Source organism: Protopterus annectens, chromosome 7.part0 (genome assembly GCF_019279795.1).
Source record: "Protopterus annectens isolate FY-2018-M chromosome 7.part0, PAN1.0, whole genome shotgun sequence".
In the NCBI taxonomy this organism is placed as follows: Eukaryota; Metazoa; Chordata; order Ceratodontiformes; family Protopteridae; genus Protopterus; species Protopterus annectens.
The window spans coordinates 1,722,883,202-1,722,907,003 of NC_056739.1; the positions used below are offsets into that span (position 1 = coordinate 1,722,883,202).

The following is a 23,802-nucleotide window of genomic DNA, read 5'->3' on the forward strand; positions in this document are numbered from 1 at the left end:
AAGTGTCAAGAGAGTCATACACACACTGCAAACAATAAGTAATACCATATACAATGGAATAAACTAAGTTATTTAATGCAGATCTTCCTCACAAGAAGAAACTGCAGGCAAAACATTCCTCATACCTTTACAGTTTATCAGAACAAACTTTTAACATATGATCCTGACAATTAAAATTCTGAAAATCAAAGTTGCAGAAAAATACACTATTTTCCAATACCTATCAATACTTTCTTCATTCTTGTCAGAAACAATAGAACTAGAATTAACTAAGTGTGGCAGTGGGATCAGCTAAAGCTATAGCTGCTGGGTCTCGTTTGGGAATAGTGCATAAAAATGTAAAAGACTGAGGAAATTTATACATCTTATCTGCTTTTTACGGGCAGCTGTCTATCAGGGAAATTGCCGGCAATAATACACACATCCTCTTAAGCAGACAGAACAAGAGAAATGGATGTAGGTTATGGAAAATCATCCTGTAACAATTCATAGTATCTTCTGAGGGACTGAGAAATTTCAGTGTTCTCCCACTGAAAACACTGGAAAATCTGGTTCAGAGAAAGAGATCCCCCTCATAGGGAGAATCAGAAACTGATCTCTCCTCGAAGTCTGAATCAGAAGTCTGAGGGTGATCATCTCTATATTTTCTTACCCAGATTCAGAATCTTGAATCTCTTCAGGAAAAGAGTAATTTTGTTTTCTTTTACAAGAAACTACTTTACAAAAAGGATCAGTAGCCTGAATTAAATCCTGAGCAAGACCCAGTATGCTACTCCTAGCCAAAGAAATTGGTGGAAGAGTAGATACTTGCTTGGTTTCTTTTTGACAGGAAAATTGGGCTAACCATATTACTGATGGCAGCAATTGCTTTCTCAGGGATGGATACATCATTCTGACACAACAGAAAATCCTTTCCTGTTCCCTCTCCCAGGACCAACAAGAATGGCACTCCCTTTCCCAATGAGGGGATCCCAATGGCCACAGGGAACATGACTAAGCCCTGGTCCGTAGTGGCTGCAGGTGCTACACGAGATGGATCTAGTGTATAAGATGAATGCTCTTGGGGTACAACAAATAGCCACAGCAGAGGCAACCACCTGTGAATGACACAAATTGCTAGCTTGCTGTGGTAGAAAAGGCAGTCTTGCTCAACTTTTTCTTTTTGTTTTTTGCGGCTGGCAGAAGTACTGAGTGTTAAGCCAAAAAAGGTGCTTCTTTTCAAGGAACATAAGCAGCAGTTTCCCAGTAAACAGTACCAGTCCACAAAAGTTACTTTTTTGACAGAAAAAAAACATAGTAAAACACTATGTCAGCCCCACAAAAGAAAAATAAATGCAATTTCTCCACAGGAAAGATGTTTTCAGTAACTTTATACTACTTTTAAACTGACAGAAAAAAACAACTGCCCAAGACAGTCTGTTAAAACACAGCATTCTTAGCTTTAAAATAACCTCCCTGAGGAGGAAGGTAGTAAAACATTAATAAAAATGAAGAAAATGAAAGTTTTTTTTCTCCACAAAAGGAACTTATCTGACCTGCAAAGGAAAGTGCAAGCAGACAGTTGCTCCTCGAAAGCCTCACAGAAGCACACTCTTTGGTGGCAGTAAAGCTGTGAAGTACTTTGTGCCTAAACTTACCTTTTAGTCAGCTCATCTTGGCTCTAGCTGCCTGACAGTTTGGGCATGTGGAAGATTCTCTGAAACACTGGAAACTGTCTGGCTGTTCTATCCTTAGCAGGATATAACCCATAAATATAAGGGTACGGCAGCAGTGATCAATATAATGAACATGCCACTTTACCTTGGGTGAGCTCCTTAAGCTTCTGATTCTCAAGGTAAATTTTCAACAAGGACAGGCTACACAAAGTCTTAGGTATAAATGACTGACAAATAGAACAGTCTCTTACTGACATCTTCAGTGATTAAGTAACAAAGACACATCAAATGATGATCTCTTGAGGAATTTGCTGCCCACAATCACATTTTCCTCTTGTTGCGTACATAGGAAGTGACAATTTCCCTGACTGTAGAACACAACCATAAGGCAGATTGTTTCCGGTGGTTAACGGCTGAGAAGAGATTTTTTGTTTTGCTGCACTTGTGTTACTGTATACTTTGTTTGGTGCTACAGTGTTAGAGGAAGGATTACCTCTCCGACAGGAAAACAAGAGCCTGAGTCAGGTCTCGAACCACGAGTCGACGGCTGTTGAGAGGCTTCCACAATTACCATCCTCATTGACACAAATCTAGAGGTAACTTTAACCTTAACATTCTAGCTTCGAGCCTGAGTTTGTGTTTATGTTCGGCCTTTTCAACCGAAGAACTGTACTTTTATGGTCAAGTAGTATTTATATATATTTTTTGGGATTTGGTTTAAAGGAATAGAGTGACACTGGAACCACCGGAAGTCTTTAGATGGCCTTTTGTGGCGCAAAACTACAATTTGATGGCCCCTTTATGCACGGGTCTGATAAAAGACTTGTATATTTATCCTTAACACTGTTGCCCACCGCAAGGGAATATTAACATTAACAATATTGAGGACCCATCAAAACAGACTGGTTGCTTTTTTATTGTGAAATTGTGACATGGTTGTATTATTTTAACAGATTTTTGTTTTTGTTATATCACGTGGAACCCTATTTGTTCTACCTTTTGAACATTGAGTTACACAGTGGTTACCACAGTTATTAGTTATCATTTGATTAATAGAAATGATATTGCATTCAACGTTTGCAAGTTAGTAGTTAGTTTTATGAGACTATTACCTTTGCAGATTGAGAATTAGAGCTGCACAATATATACTTTGGTGGAATCAACATATTTATTTGACTGGATTTATAGTGTTACAAATATATCATTTTGAGGGGCATCATTTCATTTCTTGCTGCTTAAAGTCTTTTGTTGATACATGCTAAAAATATTAACATATATATTTAATATATATATTTAATGTGTTTGATGGACACTTGACAGGGTTACAATATCTTACAAATGAAGTGTACCCTTTTAGTCGACAGGTTATTTACTTGAACCCTAGGGTATCCAAGGGATTTAATACATTATTATTTTGTGGCATAATACTTTTTGATGTTCAAGTTATTGTTTTGATAGATTTTACATCTTTTGACATCAATATTTATTACTGTCAATATCAAGATTATTTGCAAATATTGTGGTTCATTTTTTTATATCCCAACTTGCCATTATATGCAATTTGCAACTTATAGGGTAGAGTTTAACAAAATAGATTGAAGTGAACAATACTTGTTAGGAAACCTGTATAGGGTCACATGTATTTTAATACTGTTTTTTGGTTGTAGGTATTGTTGTTTATCTACACACATTTACTTTTTTTTATACATATATTTTTTTTGTTGGTTATAATGGAACAACTTATGGTTCAGTACTTGGAGCTTTCTAGACAAATTATTTCATTATTACATGCCAACAAAAGCAAAGACAAGAACGACAGTTTAACGGACACGCAGGTCGAGCTTTTTACCATGCACACACCACCAGGGACTTCTACAGAGAGACAGTTGAATGTGGATGTCCAAAGATTGGAAAGGAGTAACAACCCTAGATTGGACAACAACGATTTGAACACCAACAACATGAGGGGGGTTGACGGTAGTGATTTACCAGGAAGGTCAACCTTTGATACAGAGAATGTTTTGGTACCCCCTATACTAGGAGAAACATCTAGGTCTCAGAACATTAATTTTGGGACACTTAATTCTCAGTTATCCAAATTTGAAAAGTTAGCCAGGAAATACAAATCCCTCCAAATGGACAATGTCTTTTTGGAACAATCCATTGAGTTAAATCAAGTACCGAGGGGCTTGAGAGTATTTAAAATACCTATGGGGATAGAGGCTGACTCTGAGGCATACAACAATATGCTGGAACTATTTGATAGAACAGGAATGGACCTGATGAGAATCATTATTAAGGACAACACAAGTAGGCTTAACAGTTTAAAAAGTGAATTACTCATTCTTAAACAAAGCATCATGAATGATTTACTTTTTGAAAGTAATAGAAGCAGATTTGACAGAATTACAACTGACCTTGAAAAATTTGTCAAGATCAGTATGGAAAGAAAACAAAAAAAGATTTTGAGGGACACTAATGAGTATAAAGAAAAAAGAGCTTACCCTATACCGAACACTAAAAAGGAAAACTTATTGGAAGGGGACATTAGGAAGGACACTAATCAGACTGATGTGGGGGTGATTGAAGGGTTACACACAGATGAAGAGGAAGTTTTTTTAGAGAACCAACCCCCACTAAGACGTTCAGATAGGTTAAGAAATCAGGGCCATCCATTAGAACAGACAGATCAGAGGACACCTCAGAGACAAGGGTTTTACCCAGGAAACAACTGGAGAGGTGGGGGTCAGAGGAGGGACAACTTCAAAAACAGGAACTGGCATCACAGATGAATTATTCACAAGAGGTGGAGATTCATTTCTCTATGTACTCAATTATGGATGGCTTAACCACTAACACCGACACACCAGTCGATAGTTCCCTTAACTCTTTTGATACCATCTTGACCCCATGTTTGGAGAACAACATCAATGGGGGTCCCTCTATAATTGGAGACAAATCCTTTCATGTTTACAACTATTCTGACTTGGAGATCTCTGAAAGTCATTTAAGTCTATTGAGAAAAAGGGTTTTCTTGTGTCCCCAATTTTAAATACGATATTAGTAAATTGATTATCAATTTGAAGTTGTATACTAGGAAATTAAATTTAAAGTTGTTTTTTGGCAACAAAATACAAGTAGATAGGGAGATACAAACATTTACACTCAAGAGAAGCAGTGTATTTAAACCTCCATATAACCCTGTGATCTTGGCTTTTGAACGTTTATGCACCACCCAGATTAGGAAACTGACTGACAAAAGGCCTGTTGTAGACAATAGTAATTTAACATCAGCTGAAGCATTTTGCTTAAAAGAACTTTCGTCCAGTACTGATTACAGGGTTATGAAACCAGACAAAGGGGGAGAAGTAGTCATTATGACGAATGTTGACTACACTTGGCACATGCAGAGTATTATTTGTGATTCCAGCACATACGAGCTAGCTTCCAAATTTGACGTCCATAAGGCATACACTAAGATTGATTGGCAACTTTACGAGATGCTTTGTGAAGGAATTATTGATGCAGATGAATACAAATATTTACAAGTGGAACACCCAGTTATGCCCAGTTTATTTGGGATACCTAAAATTCACAAAAACATGGTCAACCCCCCATTCAGACCTACTGTTGCAGCTAGGGGTTTCAAAACGGAACAATTAGCATCATTTATAGACATTATGACCAAGTAGGTTCTGGACAATTTGCCACATGTACTAAAAGACTCTTGGCATTGCTTAGACTGTCTTAGGACTTTATCTGATGTACCTTTAAGGGAATTTCTGTTTGTAACTGTGGATATTACAAATTTATTTTCAGTGATTCCCCATGACATTGGGTTGGAGTGGTTTGGTAGGAGCCTGGATAAACACAGTGACATACACCAGGTGAAGAGAGGCCTATTGGTTGATATGATGCGAATTGTACTTGAGAACAACTATATGGGGTTTGAACATGAATTTTACAGACAATCTACTGGGGTGGCTATGGGCGTTAAATGTGCGCCCATATATGCCAATCTAGTCTTAGCTGAATGGGAGGAACAATTTGTGTTGGAATCTAAATACAGATCTAGGTTGATTATTTATTTGAGATTCTTGGATGACATCCTGTTCTTATGGAAAGGCACTCGGGATGAATTAGAGGAATTTATAAAATATTTAAACACTACTACTTCATTTTTGAAATTTACCCAGAACGTTTACAGCAAGACTATTAACTATTTGGATTTATGACTATACATTAATGATGGAGAAATACAATCCAATTTATACAGGAAGAAAATTTACAGTATTTGATTTTTACATTACGACAGTTTTCATCCCCATTATGTTAAGAAGAACGTGGCCAAGGGACAGATGATTAGGTTGTCACGTATTGTTAGTGAGGACTGCAAATTTATAGACGAAATGGAGGTTTTGAGGGACCTGTTTGTCCAAAGGGGTTACCCATTGGACATGCTTACTATGCTTCAGTATGATGTCACCAGAAGAAGGGCTACTGATTTTATCCCCATTTTGAATGATACACAAAGGACATCTGACAACAATAAAACAAGAATCACTAAACAAAATAACAAAAACACCCCAACTGGAATGGTCTTACAGCATAATTCCCTAGTCATGGAAGTTAAAAATATTATTCAAAGGACATGGGAAGATATAGTCCCTACAGACCTACATGACACACTAGGTAAAGCTCCTCTTTTCATAAATAGTAGGGGTCTAAATATTAAGGAGTGCTTAGGGAGAACACCGATAACCTTTGGTCAAAGACCTGCTAAGATGGCTAAATTCGGCAGTTGCAAAGCATGTAGATATATCAATGATGGCCCCTATGTCTCTGTGGGAATTTTAAGAGGACATTAAGGAGCCCGGACGATTGCAATTGCAACACTAACATGGTAATTTTTGTGGCCACGTCTTTCTTGTCCAGCATTTTATATAGGCATGACCACTAGAAAGTTGAGATACAGAATCCTAGAACATTATAGGGACATTAAAAACAAGAAATCTACTAACTCACTATATAACCACACGAACAACTGTCCCAATTTTAGGAAATTTTTATTTTAATTATAGACAGGCTTTGTACCAGAGAGTTTGGGGGAGACTACAAAACTATTCTAGAGGTTAGGGAATGCCTTTGGCAGATACGATTAGATGCCTGTAATGCCCCGGGCATCAACGACACTCTATCTCTAGCTTGTATACTAAAACACAAGGCAGCTTGTATCTAACACATATGAACAATGATTTATTGTTTCTTTTTATTTTTGGTCATTATATGTAGGGATTATGTTTATTATTATTTTTTAATGTTTAATTTTATTGTTATTTTATTTATTTATTTATTTTTTATCAACAACTTCGAGCTTGAACAAGAAACATTAAGACTTGGATTATCATCTTATTATTATATACTACTGTGTACTGTGTAAGGAAGGGTTGATCTCTGAAGGTTATACAAGAAGTAGTTTAATGCACAAACACAAGGTTAATTCTAAAAAGGTTGTGAAATGATGGACCCATTGTATTTAATTAGACTCAATTATACTGATGATTACAAGGTGTATATAAAGACTATGACTGAATTTGTAGACTAACTCTGAAGATGCCCTACCAGGGTGAAAGTGCTTAGTCAGTGAAGTTTTGTACTATTCTTAATAAAGGTTGGTGATTTTATCTGGGAAACACAAGTGTGCTTTTTATTGTTACTAGTTCTTTCACTAATTTGGAGCTTACTTTGTGCCTAAACTTACCTTTTAGTCAGCTCATCTTGGCTCTAGCTGCCTGACAGTTTGGGCATGTGGAAGATTCTCTGAAGCTATGGAAACTGTCTGGCTGTTCTATCCTTAGCAGGATATAACCCATAAAGATAAGGGTACGGCAGCAGTGATCAATATAAAGAACATGCCACTTTACCTTGGGTGAGCTCCTTAAGCTTCTGATTCTCAAGGTAAATTTTCAACAAGGATAGGCTACACAAAGTCTTAGGTATAAATGACTGACAAATAGAACAGTCTCTTACTGACATCTTCAGTGATTAAGTAACAAAGACACATCAAATGATGACCTCTTGAGGAATTTGCTGCCCACAATCACATTTTCCTCTCTTCAATGACATCTACAAAACTTTTAAGTATGAATACAACAGAAGACAAAGGAACTCCAACTGGCATACTCATTTGCCCAACAACCGAGAAAGAGACATGACTGACCAAAGGTGCAAATGTCAGACTAATAATTAATAGAGTCTTCTATGTCAAGAACCAAAAAGCAGCCTAATGAGCTGTTTCAAGGGCTGACAAAGTTTACTTCCATCATGTAGTTAAGATCCCATGTAAGTGCCACCTGTTTCTTAGGTGGTCTACCATGTAAAACACCTTTCAAAACTGCCGGTAGACAGAGCAGAAAGGGGAGGATCCATGGGCAAACATGCTGAAATGACTAAAAGATGAGCCTTGATAGAGGAATAATAAAGGCCAAAGGACAGTAACTCACACAAACATTTAACAACCAGTGACACACATAGTAACTCACACAAGCATTTAACAACCAGTGGCATATAACCCTGACTGGGGCATGGCTATTCTAACAAGAAAACCTCTTCACTTAGTAACATATAATTTCTTAGTAGCAGTTTTTATTGCCTCCTTTAGTACCTGCTGCACTTCCACAGAAACAAGGTGCCTAAAAGGTACCAAAATTAAATCATCTAGAGGACTTCTGAGATGGCCACACACTGAGTAACAGCTTAACTTCAGCTCTACCAGTGTGAAAAAAGAAATTCAAAAAAGACAACCAATGAACTTGTCTTTTTGGCTAAATTTCTATAATTGGTTAGTAAATGCACTGCTTCTAATAAGAACAGTTGTCCCAGACTCGCTGGAGGGTCAAAATCACTTTTTGATGCAAAAAATGCTAAAGAGGAAATGCAAAAAACTGTCTAACAAAAAAGTGAGCTATCAGACAGAAAGATATTCTGCTTCTTGTTCTACTGGTAATAAAGCCTGCAGAGACACATGTCAGTGAACCCTTTTCCAATGTTTGAAAGGAAACTGCTTGAGAGACAGATAAAAACACAAGAGTTGACTTGAAGAACAGGAGTAAGTTGAAAATGAAGCAGAAACTGGGTTTGGGAGATGGATATCAACAGGAAGAAAACCAGCAACTCAGAAACTGACAAATAAATGTGGGATCACAAGGCATTAATTATATTTGTGAAACTAGACAGAACAAGAAAACCTGGAAATACTGGACTTATTTGACTTTGTTAAACTTGTAGGGGACTCTAAAGCATATGCCCTACATCATCTCATTAATGTCTGTAAGAACATTTAGGAGGAGAGGAGGAAGGAAAGCGTTAACTGTAAGTAAAACAACATTTTGTTCTTAACAGTAGTACTTTATAATGCATAACATAATCTGCTTGCTATAAAATAAAGCTTTTTCAGTTACTTTTGTGTGTAATAAGGATACTAAGGTAAAAAGGTGCTCCTGTTTTTTTCCCTTATTCTTTCTTTCTCCTTGTTCACTATTAATAAATGTAAGCACAGTAATGAAAAAAGCAAGAAAAGTCTGGACAAAACAGCATGATACAAGAAAAAACTGATATGTTTTTTCCTAACTCTTGTATAGGGGAATGACTGGATTAAGGCCCTTGGCTTGACTTAGTAACAAGTTTTAAGGGGAAGAAAATAAATAAAAACAAATCTTGAATATAATAAAAAATGTTCCTTTAAAAAACAGATGAATGGATGCCGTATGGGTAACTGTGTATCAGGTTCTCATATCTCTGTGAAAACAATCTGATAAGGAGCAATAAAAACAGAATGTTTATTTCTTTTAATGGCTTTCCTTCAATGGCTAAGAGATAATGAATTCTGAGAACATTTAAGTGTTTTTCTAATCTGGGAAAGGAATAAAGTTAAGACAAAAACAGATAGTACTTAGTGGAAGTAGAAGCACAGGCTGTACCATGCTCTTAACCTTCCTTATAGGTTAATCCAAGTTTGTTAGTGTGGCTGTCAGACTGGGACAACTGTTCTTATTAGAAGGGTTAAACTTCAATATTTGAATATGCACATAGTTTTCTGTGTTAGTATTAAGTTAATATGTTTTAGGGGTGCTCTGGGGTTGTGCTTTGTTTTTTTGTTTGAGGGTTTTCATTAAAAACAAAATGTTTTGTAATATGTGTCATAGGTTGAAATGGATATGGCAAGAAACAACTGCATAAAAGATCAACCTGCCAAACAGTGTATGCGTATAACACAAAAGCTGAAGTTAGACATTTAAAAAAAAATCTGTTACAGCTTTCTATATTATCTTTAAATGTAAACTGTCTCACAGATATATACAAAAAAATAGTAGTGAACTGTATTAAAACATGCAGAGTGCAAATAGCCATGATACAGGAGACTCATTTGGAAAGAAGTGAGCATGTGATTTTTGATAAAGAAATTATTTCAGGGTGGATATTCAGTGGAATATCTGAGACAAAGGAAAAGGGGATGACTTATATTAACTGCAAGAGGAGCTCCAACAGTGACAATAAAGGGGGGAGAAACAGATAATAATGGTACATTTGTTGTACTAAGGGGCAACTGGCAAGGGAGGTTTACACTGGCATTATTTACATTCCACCTAAAACTGCTATAATTGAGCTTAAGAAAATTCTGGGAGAAATAATCAGCTTTTGGCAGGGGAAATTACTTATAGGTGGGGACTGGAATTTGATTTAAAACAGTGAGGATGTATCCGGGTGGAACATAAGAGGATAGGTTTGTGAAGCAATTTATGAAATTGGTAGCAGGAGTTTGGAGTAAGTTTACATATTATTCACCAAAGTACAAAAACTGGGCTAGGCTAGACAGAAATTATATTTCACAGGCACACATGCATTTAATTGAAAGTTTTGATATGCATCCATTAACTACATATTTTGGATCACAACAAAAATAAAAATGTAGGGTGATGAAATAAAAATGACACACTAGTACTTTCCCATTTATCTGTTAAAAAGAGATGAATTTGAAGAATGGATAGTGGAAATTATTCAGGTGTTACTTGGAAGATAGAAATTTCTTCAGAAAATATAGCTAGGGGTGAGATAAAATTAAAGTGGGGTTTACAAATAGGGCAGAAATAAAAGAAAGATGTAGTTAAGAAGTAACAAGAATTATTTAAAGGGATTGACAAAGGTTAAAGTATTGCAGAATAGAGGGAATCTCAAAGAACAAGAACAGGAGCAATTGAAAAATGCTAAATAGAAAATAAGGGATTACCTCGATAATATGCATGAATTTAGAAAGACTGCTGTTAAGCAGTTTTTTTTTTAAATAATAACTTCAGAGTACAAAAAACTTTTAGTACAACGACACAGGCTACAGAAAGCGAAAAGGGTTGTCACCAAGCTTACAATACTAGAAATATTTTGGAAACTTTCTGAAAAAATGTATAAAGCAGAGAAATATGACAATTAAGAAAAGATACAAATGGAAATGTTTATGGAAAAATTAAATAAGCGCTGATATATTAAAAGAGATTATTCATCCTGTGTTCCTGGTTTTTGCCTGTACCTACTGCCTTTTTACCTTTTGTGGTTTACTTAATTTTTAAAGACACCAAATAAACTAAAAAAATGAAATATGCCAAGGTTAGAAGTAGATGAGGCTCAACTACTAACAGTTAGGATAGGAGGAGATGAGGTAAAAATGATGATGTATAACAAGTCTACAGGAAAGTCCTCAGGAATAGATGGCATTCCTGTAGAAATCTGGAAGCTAGGCGGGAAAAAAAAAAATGATAAAGATCTGGAATGTTTTGTTTAACAGTATTTTAAAAGGAGGAGAAGCACCAGAATCCTGGAAGAAAGTGGTGGTGGTTGTAATACCTAAAGATGCTAAAGACCCATCAGATTCAGCTTCATATAAGCCAATTTCAATTCTAAACCATGACTATAAAGTGTTTATGCTTATAACTGTAAAACAATGGCAAAGGAGATGCAAAAATTGACAGATATGGATCAATGTGGTTTTGTGGAGAGAAGGCAAAATTTGACAACATTATTAGAACAATGTTGAATGCTTTGTGAGGACTTGTGAAAAAGACATTTATGAGTTATTTACTAAAAGAAATGTTAAGAAAAGGTATTTTAACTTAGAGAAAGATGAATATAATTCCCTAATGAATCTAAGAAACAATGAGAATATTATTATTATAAATGCTGACAAAGGAGGGGGAGTGGTACTCCTCGAAAAAGATATGTACATTAAGACAATTGAAGCCACGTTAAGAGAGAATGACACTTATTTAGAATTAGACATAGGAGGAGTGAAGAAAATTATAAATAATGTCAGAGATGAATTGTATGACATCCTGATGTGTAGGCAGGTCAGTAAAGAAATGTTTGAGTTCCTTTATATAGAGGAACCTTTGATACCGACACTTAAGGGTTTACCCAAAGTACACAAACTAGTCGAACCCATGCCGATGAGACCGATAGTGTCAGGCAGAGATTGGGCAACATACAATATCTCTAGATTCTTAGAGAAAATGATGAGGCCAATAGTTAATAAAGTGGATACAATCCTTAGAGACACACAACACCTCCTGAAAGACCTCGAATCCTTTGATTCTTTGGGAATAAAAAAGGGGGAAGAGTTATTGGTTACACTGGATGTACGTGATCTTTTCACGTGCATCCCTAATGAATATGGTACCCAAGCTGTAAGGGAGGTAATGGCAACTGAAAGCGGGTTTTCTAGAGATAGACAGATTCTAGTTGGCCAACTATTAGAAACAGTGTTGAGCTGTAATGTATTTATGTTTAACAACAGGTATTATTTGCAAACATGGGGTGTCGCCATGGGCACCCCATGTGCAAATTCATACGCAAACTTAGTACTATACAGTTGGGAATCAAAACACATATTTAACAGCCCTTGGATGAGTAAAATAAAAATGTATAAACGGTTTGTGGATGATGTGCTATTAGTGTGGGATGGCACTGTTGATGAAATAAAAGAATTTGTAAATTACTTGGAAGGAACTACGCAGTTCCTAAAGTTTACCTATGAGTACTCATATGAAGAGATCAGTTTTCTAGATATAATCCTATACTATGATACAAATAATAAATTAATGTCTAAGCTATACAGAAAAAGCTGCTGGAGAAATACTATTCTTGAATATAGTAGCATGCACCCTAGGTATATGTTCTCCGGTATAATAAGTGGACAATTTTGGAGATTAACAAGAATATGTAAAAATCCAGCAATGTTAAGCATTGAAGCAGATAGAATGGAAAGTCTATTTGCGGAGAGAGGGTATGACATTAAGTTAATACAAGAAATGAGAAATAAGATTATACCTCAAAATAATACTGAAGGAGGTATTCAGGAACACAACTTAATAGTGAAGAAGGGTTATAATAAGTATACAGACTATCGATCTATGATGTCAAGTAGACAGAATACTAAGATTAATGTGATCTTGAAATACACCAATGATATTAATGCAATTAAAGAAGTAGTGAATAAACATTGGAATATTTTAACTGGAGTAGATGAAACTAGAATTATAGTAGGTGATAGACCAGGGTTTGTGTTCCGTACCGCTGACAACTTGAAAACGATGTTTTCACTTAATTTACAGAAGAATATGAATACGAGAGATGTCAATTATATGGCTCCTGGGACATATCCATGTGAAAAATGTAGTATGTGCAGATATATTACGGATCAACAAGAATATATACATCCACATGGACACTTCAAATATACACCTAGGATGAGAACCAGTTGTGATACCAGCAATTTGATATACATGGGTAATTGTGATCTATGCCCAGCTTTTTATATTGGCCTTACAAAAAGAAAGTTGAGACAACGTATATATAACCACACATATGACATCAGGAAACAGCATGAGCTGAATGCTCTAGCCAAACATATCAATTCCCATCCTACACATCATTTTAGATTTAGAGTTTTACAAACTTTACATAGTAGTCCCAGGATGGGTGATAATAACAACGCTCTAGCGAAGCTGGAAATGGAATGGATTTTTAGATCAGGGGCACATAGAGACCCTGGGATCAATAATTATACAACAATGAAACCATTTATAGAATAGATGAATGAGTCAGGTATGACCCTTTAAAATGGGATTTTATAATAATCTACTTCTTAAATATTAGTCCAAGTTTAATAGGAACTATGGAAGAGATATTATATACATCACTCAAACTTGGCTCATCAGAATGGGCTACGAGACCCCTATGCATGTGTTTTCTACATATACATGTAATCGTTGTTATGAATATCCAGTTGACACGATAATATGTTAATGTTGAACTGTGACTAGGGATATAGAAGCCAGTAATAGATATGCAGATGGAAGTGCAATGTCTTACGGGCACCTTAGACTATTTTTAGTTTATTATGGTATTTTATTTTGTTATTTCACTTTACAGAACTCAATGAGTTTTACCTCGATTTGTTGAAAATTGCTACTGTCTATGAAAGATGCGTTTTATTTTAGGTATAGAAGGATTAATATGTAGATATTATTTCTATCATCTATCGAGTATATATGTATTTACATACACTTAATAATTTTTAGGTAGAGGTATATCTGATGTAAGATGCACGCTAGTAGTGAGAGTTATACTGAGGACGTATATAATTGTTAAGGTTCCATATATTTGTTAAGGTTTAATTTATAACACATAGTACAGAGAAAATAGAACTATTTGGATTTAGATTCTATTTTTATATTTTTTTATTAAAAACTGGTTAAAAAACTTAAAACATTTTTTAATTCTTTAATTACTTATAGGAGAGTTCTTAAGATTAGGATGACCATATATGGGTATGTGATGATTCAGGAAATGGGTTGTGCTTCGTACACAAGAGGTTTATGCTTCTTATTATTTTTATTATTTTTATTTTTATTTTTATATACATATATATTGACCCTGATGTATTTGATAGGGGATATAAAATGATACATAGCAGCAACCGGGAAAATCTCCCGAGGAATGAATTAATCGCTGCCTAACTGGCAGATGTTAAGATGAATTACACTGAAAAAGGAACACCCAAGGCACGACGCATTCAGCAGCGATAGTGCCTTACACCAGGAGCGTATGTGTTGTCCCGCCCCTACAAGTAGACCAGGGAGGAAGATGCTGCTTGCTTGTTTTTGATCTTTATAAGCATCGAAATATTTTTAACAAGATATACATGAGAAAGTACGAATTATGATATGCTAATATGAGGTTATCCTTGTTTTTGCACTTAGATCTGTGATGCTACTAGTCCCGTAAGGGAGGAAAATAAAATGCACAGCATTAAATTATGTATATAGAAGAATTCTCTAGTTAATGGGTCAATTATGGTTTAATAGCATAATTGCTTTAATGGTTCTAATGATTGTTAATTATGAGATGTATATAAGCAACTAGGTTAAATGTTTTGAATTGTATCTGAAGAAGCATGCAAGACGCATGTGAAAGCGCTTATACATCCTTTTATCGATTGGAATAAAGAACGCATTTTTTAGAAGACTTCAGTGTTCTCGTGGTGTGTCCTGGAAGATTTGTTTTGTGATTATTAGAACAATGATGATCCAGACGGAAGCAGAATGTAAGAAAACACCACAGTTGTTGGTGGGTCCTGATGCAGAAAAATCATTGGAAGAGTTAAGCTGGGATTATATGAACAGGGCAATGGAACCATTTGTATTCCCTGATAAAATTATAAGGCTGATTAGGAGGAATTATGAGGAACCAGAGGTGAAAGTTAAAGTGGGTAGGTTCCTCTCTGATAAGTTTTGTCTGAGCGGAGGAACAAGACAGGGGTGTCCTCTTTCCACTTTGTTATTCACATTATATTTAGAACCATTGACAAAGAAAATAAGGGACTTGGAAATTCATGAAATGCTGGCTTTATTTGCAGATGATATAATTTTATACCTGATAAAACCAGAAAAGGGCATTTTCAGTGTTGTGGAACATTTCGAGACAGTTTCAATTTTTTTTTCAGGATACAAAATTAATGAAGATAAAACAAAGGCAGTAGCTGTAAACTATGCACCCACACATAAACTGGTTCAGCAATGCCCATATTTATGGGGAGATGATAAAATTAGGTACTTAGGAGTATGGACTAAAAAAGGATTCTGTTATGGCAGCTAAGGATATGTGGGAAGAGACTACCCAAAACATAATACAAATACTGAGAAATTGGAATCTCTATTATATGGATATGGCTAGCAAGATACAAGCAGTCAAAATGTTTTAGACTCTTTAGTTGTATACACAAGTCAAGCATATTTTATCAACCACAGGAGAAAATGTGGATAACAATAAATAAAGAGTTGAAGGATTTTATCTGGGAGGGGGAGACGGCAAGAGTCAAGTGGGATAAGCTGATCCTGCCAATAGAACAAGGTGGTTTGGGATTACCTGATTGGATGGGGTATTTCATAGCTACACAGTTAAGGCTCCTATACATACCACAAGCAGAAACCTGTACAGCATATAAAATATTGCACAATAACTATTACAATCAATCAAAGGAGGTTAGAAATGATTGGGAAGAGAGATTGGATAAGCAATTCATGTAGAACCCTGGGGGATATATGTATGACTTCCAAATATGCAACAAAGTCTAGAAGACTTAGGATATTTTCTTGGAAGTGTTTACATAGGTATTTTTATACCTCACGTAGACTCCAAAGAATTAATTTTTCTTCAGGTAGTTGGCAAATATTGGAGGTGTTATATGGAAGAAAGAGATAACTGGGAACATATTTTTGGGGGTGTAAAGAGTTGGCAGACCTAAAAATTCCCTGCAGACCACTCTGTCAGATACACTGGGTAAGCAAATTGGTATAACTGAGGAAATGTTTTTTTTTTTTTTTTTTTTAGCTATGATACAGAATCAGAATTGCCTAGACATGGTAAGGCCTTGCTGAGTCTAATTACGTTGGCTGCCAAAATCGCAATTATTAGAAAATGAAAATCAAAGTTTGAAACAACTGTACTAGAAGTAGTAAATATAGTAACAGAAATAAAACAACTGGAAATGGGATCTTTAGAAAGGTGAAGGAGCAAATTGCATAGGAAAAATGGGACTTGTGGGAACAATTACATGCAGAACAATGTTATGGAGGAGGAATGAGGTTTAAAAGCTGGCATGATTTGAATCAGTTGTGTAGTGTTTGACTGACAAAGACTGGATAGATTATAAATGGTGTATAATGTTTGCAACTATAAATATGTCAATATGGCTGGTTTTCATTTATATAAATTTATGACTGCCTATGTCATAAATTAGAAGTTATGTACCTACCATAACGTTCCATGTTAGTTGTCTTCTCTCGCCTTCTTTCTTGCTGGATGGGGTTCGGAGCCGATCCTCGGCTCCGACTCGGCACTAGCTTTAGCTCGAGAACTCCTTTTACCAGCTCGAGGCAACCCTATATCCCATGATGCAAGGCGGAACTACCTCAGATCTCGTTTGGTAGCTAACTAACCCTGCTAAAGACTTATCCTAATATAATTAGGAACCATGGTTCCTAAAAGAAGTCCTCATAACAATGCTCCAGAGGAAGCAATCTAATAGGAACTCTCCAAGATCTGTCCAGGCCAGGGGAAGGAGGGAGGGCCTTAAGAAAGAAGGCGAGAAGACAACTAACATGGAACGTTATGGTAGGTACATAACTTCTAAATGTTAAGTTGTCAATCTCGCCTTCATTCTTGCTGGATGGGACCGTCCTAGCACCTGTATCCCGGGTGGCTCAATGGAACAGACTCTTGAGAACAGTGGAACCAAAACTGGCCCTATCTCTGGAGGCCAAATCCAACTTGTAATGAGACACAAAGGTATGAGGCGTGGCCCAAGTAGCTGCTGCACAAATAGTGTCAATGGGAAGTCTATCCTGAAAGGCTACAGAAGTGGATAGACTCCTGGTCGAATGTGCTTTTGGCTTAGAAGATAGTTGTTTGCCCCTTAGAGAGTACACATAGGAAATGGTGGAAGTCAACCATCTAGATAAGGTCACTTTAGATACTGGAAGACCCAACCTGTTTCCTGCATAGGAGACAAACAATTGGTCTGATTTTCTAACTTGTTTAGTCCTATGTAAGTAGTACCTGAGCTGACGGTGAACATCCAAAAAATGTAGCTTCTGTTCAGCTCTGTCAGAATAGTTAGGAAAGAAAACTGGTAGATCAATAGATTGGTTAATATTGGCTTGAGATACAACCTTGGGAAGAAAGGAAGGGTTAGTTCTGGCGAAACCCTATCCTTATGAAACACCAGATAAGGTGAACGAATACAGAGGGCCTGAATCTCAGAAACTCTTCTTGCAGAGGTAACAGCCAGCAAAAATATAGTTTTCCATGTCAACAACTTTAAAGAACACGTAGCAGACGGTTCGAAGGAGGTAGAATTAGGGATGCCAACATTAAGTTCAGATCCCATTGCGGAGGAGGATGTTTCACAGGCGGTTTTAGGAGAAAAACTCCTCTCAAAAAGGCTTTGCATAACTTATGAGACATGATGTTATTGTCCTGCAAGCCAACATGAAATTTGGAAATAGCAGCCATTTGTACTTTGACTGTAGATGATGACGATCCCGAATGAAAAACCTCCGCCAGGAAATCCAAAACAGAATGTATAGGAGCGGTGAAAGGATCAATATTTCTGGCGTTTGCCCAAATAGAAAACGTCGCCACTTGCTAGCATAAACAGTTCTAGTGGACGACTTTAAAGAAGACACTAAAATGTCTCTGACTGAGTCAGAAATCATTGGTAGCCTGGCTAGGGAAGGAAGTGGAGCAACCAAGCAGTGAGGTTGAGAGAATGAATGGCTCGGTGCTGCTGACCCGACTGGTGGATCAAAAGATCCGGAACTGGGTCCAGATGCCAGGGCTGCACCAGAAGGTGATGATGTAGAGACGGAAACCAAATTTGTCGAGGCCAATATGGAGCAATGAGGATCAATTTGGCTCTCAAAGCGGTGGCTTTCTGAATGACTTGTGGAATCAATGGAAAGGGAGGAAAAGCATAAAGAAGTCCCGAGGCCAATCCTGGGTTAGAGAGTCTCTCAAGGGTTGGCCTGGAAGAGGAAATAGTGTGAAGTAATCTGGGCACTTGCTGTTTTGAGGGGTAGCGAAAAGATCGCAACAAGGGTGCCCCACTTCAGAAAAATCTGATCCACTACAGACTGATTGAGAGACCACTCGTGAGGCATCAGAATAGATCTGCTTAGCCTGTCCGCCAATAGGTTGGACCTGCCGGGATGTGCGTTGCTATCAGAAACCGCTGAGAAGAGATCGCCCATTGCCAAAGTCTGAGAGCTTCTCGACATAAGGGATAGGACCTGGTTCCGCCCTGTTTGTTGATGTACCAGACCACGGACATATTGTCCGTCTGTACTGCAATAGTCCCTATGGGAAGAAAGTCGTCGAGGGCTTGCAACGTTAAAAGCACTGCTCTCATCTCCAGGACATTTATGTGCAGGTGGTATTCTATGGGTTGCCACGTCCGTGGACCATCCTGCCCTGATAATGCCCCCCCACCCGATCAGAGAGGCATCCGTGGTGACTGTGGCAACTGGAGGAGGGGGAACAAATGGTCGGCCCTGATGAAGAAGAGGGGAAGATACCCACCATCATAGATGAGCCCTGCAAGACTGTGTCACTAAGATCTCGTGTCTCATGGGCAGATCGTGGTACGACCACTGCGTGAACAACATCCACTGCAGGAGACGCATGTGGAAGCGAGCTAGTGGAAGAAGAACAATGGCTGCAGCCATTAGGCCTAGAACCTTCAAGACAAACCTGGCTTTGACTTTGCTGCTTTGTAACAGAAGCTGAACAAATTTTTGGATGTCCAGAATCCTTTGATTTGTTAGTCTGGCTAACATGTTGACGGTATCTAACTCTGCGCCTATAAAGGTGATAGATTGGCAAGGCAGCAGAGAGGATTTTTCGAAATTCACTGAAATTCCTAGACTCTTGCAAAGCTGTAAGGTGTAGTCTCTGGACCGAAGAAGCTGATCCTTGGAGGTGGCAGAGAGGAGCCAGTCGTCCAAATAAGGAAACACTTGGAATCCTCGACGTCTCAGGTGAGCTGTGACCACCGCCATGCATTTGGTGAACACTCTGGGGGCTGAAGTGAGGCCAAAGGGCAGTGCTCTGAATTGGTAATGACTGGCTCCCAGCCGAAAGCGGAGAAACCTTCTGGAGCGTCTGTGAATCTTTATATGATAGTACGCATCCTGAAGGTCTATCGAGCACATCCAGTTGTCCTTGCCCAGAAAAGGCAGAATGGATTGCAGCGTGACCATCCGGAATCTTGCCTTTTTGACAGACTTGTTTAGTCTGCTTAGGTCTAGTATTGGTCTCCAATCTCCCGTCCTTTTGGGGACCAAAAAGAATCTTGAGTAGAAGCCGGATCCTACTTGGTCTGCGAGCACTGTTTGGATGGCTCTTTTTCCCAGGAGTTTTGAAACTTCCTGTTTGCCAAATCCTTTGACCGGGTGAGATGTCTGGAAGGGATTGTAGAGGTGGAAACCTTTCGAAGGGATTATTGTAACCCTCGGTTATAATCGACTGTACCCACTTCTCTTGTGATAGGCATTGCCAGCCTACTGGGTACAGCAAAATTCTTCCCCGACTGCCTCCAAGGGTGGACAGTCGGGCAACACCTCAGGGATGGTGAAAAGGCTACTCAGGAAGAGGCTCCCTGTTGCCCTGGTTCTGAGGACCCCCTGCCTCTAGGGCGGCGTCTATTATTGTTACCCCTCTGCCTCTAGGGGTAAACTGACCACGTGTGTCGGTGTAGCTCCTTGGGCTTTACGGAACCACATCTTCCCCTTCTGACCCTTGGGATATGGTCTAGAAGGAGTGGAAAACTGGACTCCAACGGCAGAAAGAGTTTTACCGTCTTGTTCACATCTGGTCAAAGTATCCTTCACCTGAGGTCCGAACAAAGCCGAACCGTCAAAGGGGTGTTGGTGAAGGGCCTTAAAGGGTCCATAAAATTACACAGCCGCATCCAGGCTTGGCGTCTAAGAGCAACACCTGTGCCTGCGGCCCTGCTCGTTCCATCGGCTGCATAAGATATGAGCCGCATGGAGGAGTTAGATATCGAATTCAGGATAGCTAGCTGAGAGGCAATCTTTTCCTGAGCCCCAGCAGCTGAAGGATCCTGGACTACTTCCCCCAGTTCCTTGAGAATATCTCGTTGAAGCCTGGTGAAGTGACAAAGGTAATTCAGCGAACGCATTGCAAAGGTCGCTGAAGAAAACATCCGCTTTCCATACCTGTCCATGGTCCTAGAATCCTTATTAGGAGGATGGACAGGTACTGAAGGATCCGCCAGTTCCTTCTTAGTGGCCGCCACCACCATAGCATCCACAGAGACACCTTTGGACAGGAACTGTTTGTCCGAAGGGGCCGTGATGAACTTGGATGGTCTCCTGGGGACAGGTTCCACAGAATCTGGAGCGCCCCGCCTTCCGAGCCACTACCTGCATGAGTGGGTCGAAGGCGGAGACACCAGGAGGTGGAGGTCGGGATCCAAAAGCCTCCAGGTATACCGACTCATCCTCGGAGGGGTCAATGGAGGGCTAATTCCCCCTCTGTTTGAGGAGCTCAAGGATGTCTGAAAATGAGACATCCTCAGAGAGGGACCGTGGGGAACCCTCCGACTCATCTAAGTCGGTATCAGATGTAGTAGACTCAGGGGAGTCTGTGTGTTTCCTCTTACACGTCCTCTTCCGAGGGGGTTCCCCTGCAGGGTCAGGAGAAACCTCGGAAGAGGAGGAAATTCCCAGTGGGGAAACCTGGGGCGATGGATCCCTGGGCCTGAGAGCAAGAGGCTGGCAAGAGGCATCTGCAGGCACTGATGAGGGAGGAGCTAGAGGGATAGACCGTTGACCAGGCTCAGAGGCCAGGACACTCCTCATCACCTCAAAGGCTCCTCTCCCCGGGAGACCTGAACACACCCGCTCGGAAGAAACAGGAATGGTCGGCTCCAAGGAGAGAGAAGGCGCCGAGGCCGGTGTGGGCGCCGAGCTTACCAAAGCCGAAGCTCCGAGAGGAGCAGCGGGGTCGGACAAGGGTCCGATGCCACTAGCCCCCTCGGAGCCGACAGTGGAAACCCGACAACGGGATCGTTGAACGCAAACTGTACAGGAGGAGATCGGAGCCGAGGATGACGGAGCCGAAGGATGTATCGGCTCGGCATCGAAACAGTCGCTGTCCCAAGAAGCTCCGGCTCCGAACTCTGGTGTGGAGTCGGAGGAGGAATCTCAAGAATTGGGGCTGTAGCGAAGTCTGTTGAGGCGGGCTATGGAGCATTTGGGCCAGTGCCTGAGACTTCAACAGCCTGCTTACCACCCTCTCCAAATCGTGGTCAGACAGCCTGGAAGATCTCGAAGATCGGCTCCGATGGCTCGCTCCGACAAAGAGGAGACCCGGGCAGTGAATACTTAGTATCGAAGGGACCGGGATCTCTTACGGGCGGAGCCATCGGAGCCGAAGTCCCTTGAACCCCAGATGGAGCCGAGGATCTCGGCTCCGATGCTGGATAAAGTGTCGGCTCCAGCCGGAGCCGACAAGGCAACAGTAGTCAGGGTATCGGAGCCGGCCGGCACCGAACCCACTACTCTAGCAGAAGAAGCATCGGCTCCAGCGAGCCGATATCGGCTCCGGCGGGCGGAGCCACCGGAGGAGGCTTGGACACTGTAGCCTGAGCCTCGGTGGCTTAAGAGGTTTTCCTGCCCCTTGCTTAGGAGGAGAACCTTCAGGTTTTAACAAACCTCGGAGGATCAGTTTGTTCCTCCTTTCCTGCAGGACTCTCTGGCTAAAGGCATGACACAACGCACAGGAGTCCTGCAGGTGCAAAGGCCCCAGGCAATACACACAAGAAGTGTGACCGTCTGTCAGGGACATTTTCTGACAGCACTGGTCACACTTCTTGAAGCCTGAGACCTTGCCTTCCCTAGACATCCTAAAAGGATATACACAAACAGTCCCCACAAACACACAACTTAATCCCTACACAGACACACAGGAAGGGAATAACTTGGGAACTAGGCCTGACTAAAACTTTAACTGAAAAACTATTTTAAAAGTTTAAAAAGGAAGGGAATAGGGTGGGCTGTACTAAATACAGGCTAACCTAACACTGAAGGGAAATTAAAACCCCTAACTAAACTTTTTTTCTTATTTAACAAGAAAAACTTACCTCAGCTGGCAAAGGAGACCTCTTTCGCTAAGCGGCAAACGAGATCTGGGGTAGTTCCGCCTTGCATCATGGGATATAGGGTTGCCTCGAGCTGGTAAAAGGAGTTCTCGAGCTAAAGCTAGTGCCGAGTCGGAGCCGAGGATCGGCTCCGAACCCCATCCAGCAAGAATGAAGGCGAGATTGACAACTTAACATTGATAATTTAATAAGGATGTTTCTTGTTTAAAAAATTAAATCCTCCAGGCAGGTACGTGTTGTTGCTTCAGGATGGAGTGAATGAATCACTCTTTGTGTTGTGTGAGTAGGTCAAATATGTGAAGAAACTTCTATTAATTGCCGTTGGCCAGTTCCATAAGAAGGGAGAATCACTGCTGCCTGGGCCAGAATGGAGTTACCACAATAATTTTGTTGATTCCTTCTGAATCTTCAGAATGACCCTGGAAACTTGTGGAAAGGTATAAAGGAACATTCTCATCCAAAGGAATCAGAAAGCATCTCTATGTCTACCTCCTTAGAGTCCTGGTGCAGCATTTATTTAATTGTCTGCTTTGAAAGGAGGCAAACAGGGCTGTTTGAGGTGTTCACCAAAACTGGATGAAATCCTGAATATCTCCTCATTTAATTAACATACATGGGGGTCTGTCCTGGTTCTACTCAAATTGTCTGCTACTATCTTTTGGCCTGACAGAATATTGGAAACCTGGAGGGAAAACAATGCTTCAGAGTGAATACCCAAGCCACCATAGCAAGCCTGCATAGAGGGTAAGGCCTGGTATCCCCTGTCTCTGTACCACATTACTTTGGTATTTCCTTTAATCACCTACAGAGGTCTATGGGAACATAGATGATAAAGAGATTCTAAAGTAGGGATTACAG

General features: G+C 39.5%; 1 protein-coding gene across 1 annotated transcript in view; it reads right to left on the reverse strand.

Moving 5' to 3' along the window:
* The window catches only part of LOC122806187 (acylamino-acid-releasing enzyme-like), a 1,918,826-nt gene that overhangs the window by 708,185 nt on the left and 1,186,839 nt on the right, over window positions 1-23,802 (reverse strand). The window lies entirely within an intron of this gene.